Source organism: Paroedura picta, chromosome 6 (assembly GCF_049243985.1).
Source record: "Paroedura picta isolate Pp20150507F chromosome 6, Ppicta_v3.0, whole genome shotgun sequence".
NCBI lineage: Eukaryota > Metazoa > Chordata > Lepidosauria > Squamata > Gekkonidae > Paroedura > Paroedura picta.
This window is the reverse complement of record NC_135374.1, coordinates 72,276,978-72,291,100: the sequence shown is the minus strand read 5'-3', so window position 1 is coordinate 72,291,100 and position 14,123 is coordinate 72,276,978. Positions and strand designations below refer to the sequence as shown.

Genomic DNA, 14,123 nt, shown 5'->3' with positions numbered 1-14,123 from the left:
AAAATGCTGAAAAAACTGAATTAACAAAGCACCATATTTCCCCTAATTTATTAAAAACATGAAATGATCTTTAGAGTAATACCAATATTAGCCTCCAAATTATTCAGCACATTCATATTTCCCTTTGCTCTGTTGAACATTGAAGTATTACTTCAGTTTCAGTATCTAGCTTAGTGTAGTGGTTAGGAGTGCGGACATCTAATCTGGCGAGCTGGGTTTGAATTTGCGCTCCCCCAGATGCAGCCAGCTGGGTGACCTTGGGCTCGCCACAATACTGATAAAGCTGTTCTGATCGAGCAGTTATATCAGGGCTCTCTCAGCCTCACTTACCTCACAGGATGTCTGTTGTGGGAAGAGGAAAGGGAAGGAGAATGTAAGCCGCTTTGAGATTCATTCAGATAGAGAAAAGCAGCATATAAGAACCAATCTTCTTCTTCTCCTTCAAAATAGTGGCATGCTTGAATTTTGGCAAATAAAAAAGCATTCAGTTTGGACCTCACAAGAGGGCAGCCATTGTACTCTCGTTTTATGTTTCTATTACTATGTCCCTGCTCCATTACCTTGAGTCCCTGTGAGACAGACTATAAATTACATAAATTAATAAGCATATAAAGATAACTATTGTCAAGTTGAAAGCACTGATGGGTCACCATAGTGATAAATGAAGCAGGTTGAGAAAGTGGAAAGGCAAAACAGGAAGTTTAGAAGAAGGTAAATCTCCAACCATCATTAACACTACATTTCCAGGATCCAGTGATGGAAATCCCTCTAATATGTGATTCTTATCAACATTATATCAAAAGCAAATTCATAAAATGAAAGACCACCTCCTGGTTATTTTATTGTGGCCTAACAACAGTCCTTATTAGAGCCTTTGGCCAAGCTATTGGACTTTCACTTGCAGAAATGCACTGAAAACACAGATGTTATATTAAAAGATATGAATCACTTTATTAATATTACTGAATGGGTGAAGGTCCCTTTAAATTCAGTATCGGTGACAATGGATGTATAAACTCTTTATACTAATATTTCATTGGAGGAGGCCAGATTATTTATTTATTTATTTATTTAGATTTATATACCGCCCTCCCCGAAGGCTCAGGGCGTTTTACATTAAAACTAGTCAACGATACATCAAACAGTCTTCGTTAAAACATACAGTAATTAATAACAGTGGTTGTAACCATATAACAAAATAATGTAACAGTATAACAATATAATAAAATAATATAACGATGGAACGGTGCAGTACCACAACAGGTCCAGAGCGCTCTGGTGGAGTTCTGGGAGGAAGGGGGGAGAGGGGGGGAGGGGGAGGAGCGGGGGGGGGAGCGGGGGTCCTTCATTCGCTGTTGGTTGTGCCTGGTCTCAACCAAATGCCTGGCGAAGGAGCTCCTTTTTGCAGGCCCTGCGGAACTGTTTAAGCTCCGTCAGGGCCCTGATCTCCTCCGGGAGCTCGTTCCACCAGGTGGGGGCCAGGACAGAGAATGTTCTGGCCCTGGTCGAGACCAGGCGGACTTCTTTAGGGCCAGGGACCATTAGCCGGTTGGTGGCGGTGGAGCGCAGAGCTCTTTTAGGGGCATAGGCAGGGAGGCGGTCCCTCAGGTACACTGGGCCCTGACCGCGAATGGCCTTGAAGGTAATTACCAGAACCTTTAGTCTGATCCGGAATTCAACTGGCAACCACTGCAGTTGGTGGTTATTTTATTGCTAATTAGCAATAGAGGACATTTTAAATTTACGTCAGTATCAGCATCCTCCCAGCCGTTTTCTTTTATTGGATATAATTTTTGAAAATAATTTTTTTAGGTTGAGCAAAGATTATTTCTTCAAGTTCATGAAGTAGCCATGGGTAGCCCTATTGTGTCCTTGGTGGCTAATAATTTAAAGAGAAATACTGAAAAATCTTGGCTGTGCAATGTACAGGTGAACCCCTATAATAAAAATGTTATTTTTTACACCTGGTTTTTTGAATGATATTTTTATGATTTATTTGGACCCTAACAACATAGTGCAAATGGAGGCTTGGCTGAATGTCCAGCATGAAATAATCAAGTTTACTGTCAAGAAGGACACTAAATCTATTCCGTTTTTTGATACAGAGGTAACTGTAAGCTCTGAGCAGACATTGGAAATCTGTACTTACCATAAGGAAATGGATAGAAATACTGTTTTGCATTTTGACAGTTTCCACCCTTAGCATTTAAAAACTAATTTACTTGTGGGTCAATTTTTGAGGCACAAATGTTAGTGAGGAAGGATTTCAAAAGGTAAGCGATCGGCTCTCTAGTAATTTGAGTCAGCATGGTTATCCAGAATATGCTATTCAAAAAGCTTTTAAGAGGGCCAATGATACTAAACATGATAATTTACTTAGATATAAGAAAAGAGCTCCACTGGATAAAGCTGTATGCTCATTTGAGCATTCAATATGTGCTAACAAGATCAAGCAAATAATTAACAAACATTGGCATCTGGTGTCCGGTATAAATGGTTGCAAGAATTGGCCGCTTTATGCATGGTACTGCGGTAGAAATATAAAGAAAATTTAGAATAAACCTTCTACATCTCAAAGTTTATGCCCATGTCAATTGATTCATGTGGAAATGACATCCAGACCACTTAAGGTTAAAGGTAAAGGTAAAGGTATCCCCTGTGCAAGCACCGAGTCATGTCTGACCCTTGGGGTGATGCCCTCTAGCGGTTTCATGGCAGACTCAATACAGGGTGGTTTGCCAGTGCCTTGCCCAGTCATTACCGTTACCGTTTACCCCCCAGCAAGCTGGGTACTTAAGGTTAGGATCCATTTAAAGCTGGGAGTCAAGGACGTACCAATTGAAAGCCACTTTTTTGCCTTTGAGAATAGTAAAAGAATTCTCCTAGAGATTGAGAGCCTATGGGACAGTTTATATGCTCTATATATGCTGAAATATGAACAAATTTGTAATAAAGATTATTTTGGAGCATAATTGGAATGGTTATAACAATATTTCGATACATATTGATGGTTTGTTTTGTAGAAACTATTGATGGATCTACAAAGTGAATAATCATTGAAACAGTAGGTGGTATTTCCTCTGTATAGGTTTATTGATAATATTGGAATAATTAGACTATTATTAAAATGATTTGTGATATTATATTATAGGTAAGATGCTGCAGAAGAAATTATTGAAAATGGGATATTGTTTTTTGAATTTTGGCTATTATAAATGTATTAGGGGCCAAGCCCGTTGCATTCAGGAATACAACAAGCACTAGACTGGTGGTCAGGGTAGGGTGGAAGAACTCTGTGGACAGCCTCCCCTGCCCCCAGGACCTGGAAAGGCTACAGGCAGCTGTTAGAGAACTCACCAGCAGGGGCGGCTCTCATATGGCAGAGATCTGCAGTCTCTGAGCCTCAGAGGGAAGTGGAAGGAAGAGGGGGTGGTCAGGGGTGGGGGACAGAAGGTGATTGGCTGGCCGCTGGACAGACAGGCAAGCTGGTTAGAGAAGGAGGCACTCAGGGGTGTGAGAGCTGTTCTGAGTGGGTGTTAAGTGTTGAGCAGCACGTAAGCAATGAGACACACTCCTCCTCGAAGGGCTTACCAGAAATATTAAGTGGAACAGATAGTTGATATAAAAGCCTGTACATCTTAAATTTTTGTATTGAAATATTATGAAAATACAAATTTGGGAAGATATTAAAAGCCACTAGAAGCTGATTTTTTTCTTTGCTCTGATTGTGGTTCAGCTAGCCTTCATTTACTGCTTTGGGTTACCAGGATGGGTGATATAAAAATCCTATAAAAATAAAAAATTAAATAAAATAACTTACTGCTTCCCTTTGTCCTTTGTCTGGGCCTTGGCTTCTCACCTAGGATCGAGGAGATCCTTAAAGCACAGACTCCGTTTAACCAATTTGTGCTTTCTGGCAGCGGCAGTACTTTGCTCTTTAGGGTATTTGAGACCGAACACGACCATTTCATTCTTTTCCTTCTTTTTCTATCACTACCTTTTGGCTTCTAGCAGCAACACCCCAAAGCTTCTCAGATACATAAGGCTGATATTACTCAGAATTCTCTGTAACTGCAGACATACTAAGCAGTCTTCATGGAAAACTTTGTTTCTTTATATTAAGAGATTTGTCCTTAAGTCAATTTGCTTGGGTAGCCTTTGTAGAAATAAAATTGTCAACATGTATCTCATGCTCTACAGTTCCAAAAATATAATAATCAGCTTCAGAATTGGACTCTATCACCTGAGATATGACAAAATCACAAGGGAAATTAAATTCACTGCCCCAAATGACAATGTATATCAAATTTTAATTCAAGGTGCAAATTTACTGGTATTATTCATGTTCCATAGTGTCTTTCTCATAAGACATATCATTGTTGTCATTTTTGTCAATAGAATAACTTAATCTACTGCTCAATTCAAGTCATGATACTAGAATCTAACCTCAAAGTTATCAACCTAAGAATATCAACTTAATTCCACTGAGTTCCACTGAATTGTACAAGCAGCTTCGGGCAGTGAGGGAGGTAGGGGACACCCATCTAGCCAGCCAGATCAGCAGAATCAACCCCAGTGATCAATGGGGTGACAGATTTCGCAGCCAGACTGCCCTCACATCCAAACCATAAAAGCAATTTGCTATGTGTAATCAGTAGTCTATTCTAACTAGCAATATTTATGTGACTAACTGTTAGATTTCCAGTACACACACATTAAATTGTTGACATCTGTACAATGAATACAAAGTATCTTTTGAGAAACCTTTTCGGTTTTTCATTGTTTTAGCATGTTGTCATTGTGAGCCTTATGATTCCACCATTATTATTTTTTTGCCATTTACAGACAATTTTGTCTTCTATATGAACCATTCGGGTGCAAATGATGAAAAATATTTATGAAGCATCAGTTTCATCTGGAAACAAAAAATGGTATTAAAGTTCCAATATAGAAGCAAAACTGAAAGGTAGAGTTGTGAAATCTGAGGTAGAGTTGTGAAATCTGATAGCATCTCTAACAGGTGGCCCAATAACCTGACAACAAACTGGGATTTATAGCTCTTTTATGAATCATAGTTTGTATTAATTGTGATTTGTTATAATGTTGTGAATTCACAAATCACAGCTTGTTGAGTAATGATACCTGTTGTGGTTGCCTGGCCACAGAGACAGTGGTATGATATCCAATTTGTTGGGAGCCAGGAAGCAAGAAACAAACTAGCATTTGTTATTAAGATCTACTAAATTAACCAAAGTTTGTTACCCAAATCACAGTTCAAACAATTCACAATTTATTATAATGGTAAAATTCAGCCTATGAGGGGGTCAAGAATTGAATGATTATAGAAGTTTCCCCACCTTCTCTCTGAACAAGGACTTGTTCATTTTTGTACTTTTCTTTTGACAGCTTCTTTTCTAAGTATCACAAAGACTTTGTGGAGGCCATATGCTTACTACCAATATGTGGAAATATAGTACCTAAGGATCTAAAATAATGAACTTGCCCACAAAATAAGGACAATTTAGGAAAGTAAATGCAATCTTTGATTTTGCCTCAGTTGCTGTTTAGTGATCTAGAATAACTCTGATTGATGTCTAATCCTCATTCCTTGCAGTGTTGCCAAATTGGTGACTTTCTTGTAAAATCTAATAGTTTTTAAGACTAAACTTTTATCTGTCGGTCAGCTATGTCAGGATGCTCATAAGAATGAGACACAGGACTATATCACTCAATTATTAGCCTATCTATCCTAGCTTCCAATTTGTTTCTGGACACAATTTAAAGTGCTACTGTTGACCTTTCAAGTTCTATATGGTTTGAGGCCAACATATCTGAAATACCACCTACTCTCTTATGAAATTACCTGACTGCTACAGTTAGTCATCTTCTAAGGTTCTGCTTCTCATGCCCTCACATTCTGAGCTGAGGTGGATGGCAGCCCACGAAAGGGCCTTTTCAGTTTTAGCACTTAAAACTCTGGAATTCTCTCCCCAGGGTGATTTGTCGGCCCTGTTGTCAGTTTCTGCCAGCAGGTAAATTTTTTATATTTTCTCAGTGACCTGCCTTTCCAGTTGTTTTTATTATTTAGTATATATTTTATCTCTGGTTTTAACATTGTTTTTGGTTGGTTTTATTGTTTTAAAATGTGATTTTATTATATATGTTTTAGTTAGGTACCTTGGTGTCCCTTGTGAGGGTGGAAAGGTAGGGTATACATTTTGCAGAATGAAATAATAATAAATAGCAATATTTTCAGTGGGTTTTATGTATTGGATTGCAAGATTTAAACAACACGATGCCTATTCACAGGGAATTTTCACATGATGCTGTAGAAGGAATGGGGAGGGAAATTATTTAGCTCTCAAACAAAGAACAGAGATAAAGTTTCATAATGATGTTTTGAAACATTATCAAAATTAATAAAACTCTTCAATTCAGCTATCACAATCAGCCCCATGGTATAAAACAATGTAAAAAGACCACTTTAGAGCCTCATATTTAGTAAAAATAACAACATGTAATCTTAGAATGGCCCTAACATCTTTGCGGCTTGAAATGATGCTATCAGCCATGCTCTCTGAGCGATATCTCCAAATACCCACAGCCCAATGCCTGTGTATATGTGGAAATCCATCTGTTGAGGACCTGCCCCACTATGTTCTGGCTTGTCCCCTGTACTCAGAACCCAGGGGCAAATTTCTTGCCAAGTTATTACTGAACTCATACCCTATTTCCGATTTTGACAAAGTCACTTATCTGTTATCAGATGTCGACTCCTATAGTCTCCTATAGGGTGGCACTTTTCACTCTGGCTTCCAGGAAGATCCGAGCCAAAGCATTTTTACAGGAGTCTCCACCTTGATACACCATTTCCCCCCTCTTATTGTAACTCAATAGCCCATGTTTACAATTTTATGTACGCAATATTGGAGAAATATTGTTTTATTTGTATTTGTACCGCAGTGTTTTAATTGTGCTTTGTAATAGCCTTTGGCTATATACAATAAATGTTATCATATCATATTGTATCATAAAACAGGCAACATGGTGGTTAGAGTGAAAGAATAAGGTCTAGAAGACCTAGGGTTCAACCTTGCTCTCCCATGAAACTCTCCCGCACTCTCTCAGCCTATCCTATTTCACAGGGTGGCTGTTTTGAAAATAAATGGAGGAGGGGAGAATGACACTTTAAGCCACTCTGTGTCATCATTAAGGAGAAAAACAGCATATAAATATCTGAACAATCTAAATTAACGCAAGGGTTAATGTTCTAACAATCTGAGGACCTTTGAGTGACAGGCAGTTCAAATGGAATTCTGTTGAGAGTCATTTCAGAAATGACATCTCATTTCAGAAATGAGTAAGTGAAAACTCAGGAGCCTATGCTTGAGTGCTTAAGCAGACCTGAAAAGAAAGCCTCTCTCCTCAAGTTTCAAAGAGCTTGTTTATTTATTTATTTATTTATTTATTTAGATTTATATACCGCCCTCCCCGAAGGCTCAGGGCGGTTTACATTAAAACTAATCAACGATACATGAAAAGCAAAAACACTTACTGGTTGGCAACATACTGGATTTATTATGATTACCAAATTATCTCAGTTTAGATTATCGGTTCACTTCATAATCCTATCCCTAATTCCACCTGACCTTTCCCTCCAAGTTAAACAAAACATTTTGTTTAGTTTGAACTTTTGAAAGCCTCTTGTGTGCCATTGCAAAAGTAGAATATAAGGAGGTGATTTTGCCTCTTCCCTCAAGTCCCTGTGAAAGGATGTGGCAGCCATAGACCAAGAAATAAGAAAATAGGTATAAAGGCTCCTCAGCAAGAAAGAAGAAACAAAGAGGAAACCTTGTGTGTGAGGGAGGGAAGAGGGTGAGATCACCATAGCTAGTTGTGTTTTTATGAAATTGTACTAGAACAGCACATCCCTTGGCCCCTTCTCTGTATTACTGGAAGCCTGAAATATACTCGATTGTGCACATTGCTTCTGATATGGCGATGTACTGCAAGCTCATGTCAAGTTGGATACATTTTGCTCCCATATATTGTGTGAGCCTGTCTAGTATGCTTGCTGCCTTTATTTGGGTTTGTGTAATCATGGAGTTTGCTTGTGAATGGTTTCCTTCATATAACACAATGTTTGTGCTTTTTATAATAAAACTGCAGGGAAAATGGAAATGCATTAATTGAAAAGGAAGGCTGGAAATTGTATTTCAAAGACTACATTCAGGAGCTGCATGGTGGGAGATCCATTTAGTTATATGTGAAGAAGAATTAGAAATTAGTAAAATAACTTATTGGTTAGCAGACTTGCACACGGCTACAAGTAATGCTGAAATATTATCTTTCTTGGTAACAGCAAGGGGGCAATTAAACAATACTACACAGAAGAACAGACTATCTCATTAAATTGGCTGGCAGCAGACTATTTAGCAAGCCAATAAATCAGTTGCAGTCTTGGAACTCTTTGTGCAAAATAGAACCCCAACAAGCACAAAAAGTGCAATCCATGTTAGCAATAGGAGAAGCCACAGCTCATTGTCTACAGATGTGTGTGGAAAGGTTTCCATTGTGCTACAGTTACACCAAGGGATCAACAAAATGGAAAACTGAACTAGACTGCGTTGAATTGCTGTCTCCAGATCAAATATATTTCAGTTTGTACAGTATTGCATTAATTGCTAGAGTAGTCCCACTGCTTATCTGATTTTTTGTTGCTATTAAATAACTGAGAAAAAATTAAAACAGGTTGGTTCTTAAGTGCTAATGGCTGCACACATATTAGATAGTTAAAGGATTTAAACAAGTGGGCTGCACTGAAGCGACATGGAACAGGGTGCAGACCTTGGTATATCTTTCCTTGATTTTCTCACATCATGCTTACAATCCAGTGTGGGAAAATTTAGTGTGCTTTCCAAGAACTACAAAGGAGTAATCAAATATTTTTATTTGCTTGTTTATACTTTTCTCCTAATTGGGGGCTAAAAATCAGCTTATAATACAAAAAAGATAAGGTCTCTGCATGTGGATATCTCTGATAGCAGATCTTCCTGCCAGCTCTACGGTAATCAAGAACTTGCTATAGTTAAGGTTCTTAGGACCGTGTTAGTCTGAAGTAGCGCAATAAAATCAGAGTCCAGTAGCACCTTTAAGACCAACAAAGATTTATTCAAGGTGTGAGCTTTCAAGTGTCTGAGGAAAGCTCACACTTTGCACTTGAAAGCTCACACTTTGAATGAATCTTTGTTGGTCTTAAAGGTGCCACTGGACTCTGATTTTATTGTGCTATAGTTAAGAAAAAAAATTATTGAAAAGGGTTTTCAACAGGATACAATGTAGAAACAAGTCATAAAACATGAAAATAATGAAATGAGCTACTTGGTTTAATTGAAGTAGTCTATCTTATGTTACCTAATTTATGCCAGGGACTCTCCCATTCTTTGTGCAGCACAGTCCACAAACAGTATGCACGCTGATCATCCAGCTATCAGCTGACTCTTGCCCCAGTCTACCTTTAGCCCACTAGCCCTAATGATCAGATGTTTGAACAGAACCAATGCAGATAGTACCTTAATGGAAACAGCTAGAGTGTAGATCACCCCATACATTCCTCCCCCCCTTTCCCAAATTCACAGGCAACTAATGATATATAGTCTTGGAAGGCACCAGAGCCCAAGCTCAATATATAACACCAAATAGGCTACAGCTGGAGGCAATTTCACATATCAAATGATCAACACAGCAGGACAGGAACAGAAAGAAGGAGGGAGATGGCACAGAATGAGAGATGCTTCTGCTTCACGTTCACAAAGGAAATAATGGCAGATCAATGGGACAGGAGGGGGGAGTTCTGTGAAGGAATGGCAGACTGACAGAAAAGGATGGGAAGGAGAGTCTGCAAAGGAAACTAATTTTACTATGTGAAATGAAACAAAAGAGACAAATGCAGAGTTTTCAGTGGAAAGGTAAGAAAGTTTTACTGTCAGACAGTCTCTGTAAGAGTAGAAAAATCCAAACTTTGTTTTAATGCCTTGGGCAGCCAGAGCTGTACTGCAAATACTATTTTAGGAATCAGTGAAGAGTGTTCTGTGATGCATATATTTGGGGGAGGGGGGTGTCTGTGTCCAATTCAGGGGATCATCATTAGATTACCAGGAAAATTGTGTTGTGTGTAAATTTGGTGGCATAATTTTAACAAATGGTTACCCCAGAGACCCTCATATCCCTCTTCCACTGAAAATAATGATCCTGAACTCTGAAACTACATGGATTTGAATCCTCAAAGAGTAATGTTCTACCTGAAAATAAGCAGTCACGGACCTCCCTGGCCCAAATCCATAATTATAACAACATTTTTCTTGATGCACACCCCCAAAAATAAAGCAATTTTCAAGTGCAGGGAAAGGATCTGGTTTGACCATATAGCGGTACATGCAAAGCCCTGTCTCTATAGTTCTAAGGAGAGAATGCTTAACTGCAGAGGTGTTTTGGTATTCTGAGCTCAAAGCCACTGAACAGAAGCATGATTTATGACACAACCCAATGCATGTTTACGTAGAACAAAGTCCTGTTTTACACATTGGGGCTTATTACCAGGTAAATATTCTTGGAGATGCGCCCGTAAACACTAATGATTTTAGAGCTACAGAAATTTAAATAGTCTTAACAGTAACTCACTTAAAAATAACAACAGAAATCCAATATTTAGCAATCATGCAGGTTACTGGACAGATATAACTGAGCAGAATATCCTAACCTCCATCCCACAGATTTTCTGGTCATCTATAGATTTGGTCTGAGTTGACACCAATATGCAATGACACTTAGCTCTATCTTGTACTACCAGATGATCCACGGAGGCTGTGGAAACTGAACTGTAGGCAGTTTTGTAATGGAAGAGGGCTAATAAACTGGAAATCAATTTCAATAAAACAGAGGTGGTACTGGTGGGGGAAAATGTTTGATCAGGGAAATGGAGTATTACCTATTCTGAATGTGGTGGCATCCCCATTAAAGGAACAGATTCTTAACTTGAGAGTACTCTTGGACCGGAGCTTCCCATTGTATGAACAGGTGGCAGTGGTGGCCAGGGGTGCTTTTCTTCAACTTCAGCTGGTAAACTGGCATTGGTGATAGGCTAGATTATAGTACTCCAAACATGAGACTGCCCTTGAAGACTGAAAATTACACTTAGAACAGAATTCTGGGGCTAGAATGTTGCCGGGAGTGAGCTGAGACCATATACAGGTTTCTAATTCGACTCCAAGCTCAATTCAAAGTGCTGGAATTGAGATTTTAAACCCTGTATATCCTGGGCCCAACATATGTTAATGACTGGCTTTTCCAATATGAAGCTGCCCACTCCCCCCAGTCATTTTCAGAGGCTCAGCTTTGGTTGCAAAGTCAAAACACAGCTATCCAAAAATCCAAGCAACAAACCAGCAGCACGAGTTGAAGACAAGTTTATTCCATTCATGGTCTCTGTTTTCTGGCTGCTTTTATCAGGAGTCATTCAGGGCCAGATGCAAGTCCTCAACCTGCTGAGTTATCCAATAACAGGCACAAGCCCTCAATGCCTGAGCCCTGATTCTCCAATGACTCCAAATCACAGGCAGAAGTTGCTTGGTGCTGGGCTGCCAACCATGGCACTACTCCCGCACTACTCTATCCAGGCTCACCTTCTCCAGCATTCCAAGTGATTCTGGGGGTGAGGCTAACAGTTGTAAGGCCCCTGTTTTGGCTTCCAATCTTGGGCTACGAGCCTGAGGGCATGGCATGCTGATGGTAGGCTGAGAAACCCTGTCTGCACCTGATGGAGTTTCCACCTTCCTGAAGTCTCCTTCCATCTTTTCCTAATTTGAGGAGATATGAATGACTCTTGTCTTGAAAACCCTAAAGGGTTGCTGTAAGTCAGCTGGGTCTCAATGGCAAAGTTAAATATGCAGATCTAAATTCAGCAGAAAGGTGGCAAACCCCAGTAAAAAGTCCTCCAGATAAACTTTACCTTCTTTGTTTTATAACTCTATTTGACCTGTTTTCAAAGGCAAGCATTTACTCAGCAGCAGCAGGAGTGAATGCTGTGCATGTCTTCAAAGAGCAATGGCTTTAGGTTAAGAACAAACACCATCACCATCCAACCCAATGCTGCATTCCTCTTAATAACCTTTTGTGTCAATAAGTAGGTTTATTATTGCTGTTCCAACTCATAAAACATCATTTAAATTTGCAATAGAAACAAGAAAAAAAATTGCAATAAATGTCTCCAAGGGAAGGAGTGAATTTTAGCTTTAATTATCCACAAATGCTGCCTTCTTTTAACATTTTACACACTGAAGGTTAATGGGAAGTTCTTTGCCTATTATCATGCAGCAACACACTCTCAGAGCAAATATTTGCCTACATCAGATTTATGGCATTTATTTTGAGGCGCAGCACTGTGAGACCACAGGCACAATCCCTTCCACATGCTTTAGTTCATTTTATACTTTGCTGCAGTACAGCTGGAAAAAATGCTCTAGCAAGGCACAAGGTGGCTTTGAATCAATCACACTAATTTGTTTCCGCAGTTTGTGAGGCTATTGCTGTCTTCAATAGCAATTAACATGACATCTGGCAAAGTGTGGGGTTTGAACATTGATTATTCCAGTGTTGCTCATTAGTAACCATTAATAACAGATGAATAATTCAACCAATTATCAATTAACTCTTGGCTTAGGCTCTCATCCTCTTTGCAAACATGTGACTATGGACACCATTTAACCTCATTAACATTTGACACGCATCACTTTTACTTGTTTTTCACCATTTTTGTTTAACTTTCAAACAAATTGTTCTTTCCCAGGTTGCTCTTTTAGACATCAGGACATCAGGACCTCTCTCAAAAGCCACCTCCTGACACATGACAAAATACTTTGACAATAACTACTTTTCTAACTGTGGAGCTAAATTGGGCTAATTAAGCAATGCACTTGTTTTATGCACCTAGAAAGGCAACCAAGAGGGATTTGAATATTAATTAACTGAACAATTAACCAAAAAGTAATTCTAATATTTCATACTGATATTCTGGTACCTTGCAGTCTGGTATTTGTTAATAATAATTCTAATAATTCATATTGATATTCTGGTGCCTTGCAGTCTGGTTTAGAATTCTGAGAAATCAGAGCAATAGCACAGGAATAGCACAGGAATGGGAAATAATACAGAGGCATTTAGCTTTGCTCTGTATGTATTGAGCTAGTATGTGGATCTAAGAATGTGATTATATCTATTGTTGCTGTTTTTTACTCTTTGCAAAACAGAAGCAGCAACTTGAATACAGCCAGCACTCATAAATTAGCTGAATTAAAGGCTCCTAGCCCAAATCCCAAAACAAGATTAAGGATACCATCCCCTACTGAGAGGTGAGGTGAAAATAATAGCAATTACAAACTATAATAGTTAATAACCAACTTCATAAATGAAAGCAACAAACCCACCAGTGCCCAGCAATATTCAACCATGCAGGTCCCTTCATTCAGGCAGCAACAATTGGAGGGATTGCTTTAAAGGCAGTGAGCCCAGCAGTTTAAGATTCTTGATGAGCTGAGGACCCTTTACATCACCTGGTGACAAAGTAGATCCAGGTGGCAGATGAGCAAGGCAGAGAGTCAGAGCAAGAAGTACTAATTCTGGCTTGAAAGAAGAAACAGGATGGCAAATGGTGAGGCATGGGATTTAAATAGGGAAGGCTAACTTCAAAGGTTATGCAGCCTAGCTCTACTTCCCAAAGTCCTCCCTAACCAGACGGACTGTTCAGATGGCCAGTATCAGAAAGGGAGGCAAGTTCTGCCCCCGAGTTGTCAGTGGAGAGTCAGAATGAGCCATGATGAGGGCCCTTTCTTTTGCCACAGCCCTGCCCTGCAACTGTAAATCACCCATGTGGTAAGTCCATGGCTCCACTTTAACACAGCATCTTTGGGTTTGGTGGATCCATCTGGTTGGCCAGGAAAAACAATATTGAAGTAAATAGACTTTGGATCTGATTGAGAGGACTCTTTTGATGACTGCCTCTGTAATTTAAACCCACAATGAGCCAAGGAGATTTTTGCAGATTTATGAGACTTTCTGCTGTATTCTAT

General features: G+C 39.2%; 1 long non-coding RNA gene across 2 annotated transcripts in view; it reads right to left on the bottom strand.

The window, feature by feature from the left end:
• Window positions 1-13,609, bottom strand: part of LOC143840707 (uncharacterized) — a 39,787-nt gene extending 26,178 nt beyond the window's left edge. The window contains exon 1 of one of the 2 annotated variants that reach the window (XR_013232336.1): window positions 13,482-13,609. This is a non-coding gene — a long non-coding RNA (uncharacterized LOC143840707). The remainder of the gene's footprint in view (window positions 1-13,481) is intronic. The other variant, XR_013232335.1, reaches the window with a different exon arrangement.
• Between the last annotated feature and the right edge of the window lie 514 nt (window positions 13,610-14,123).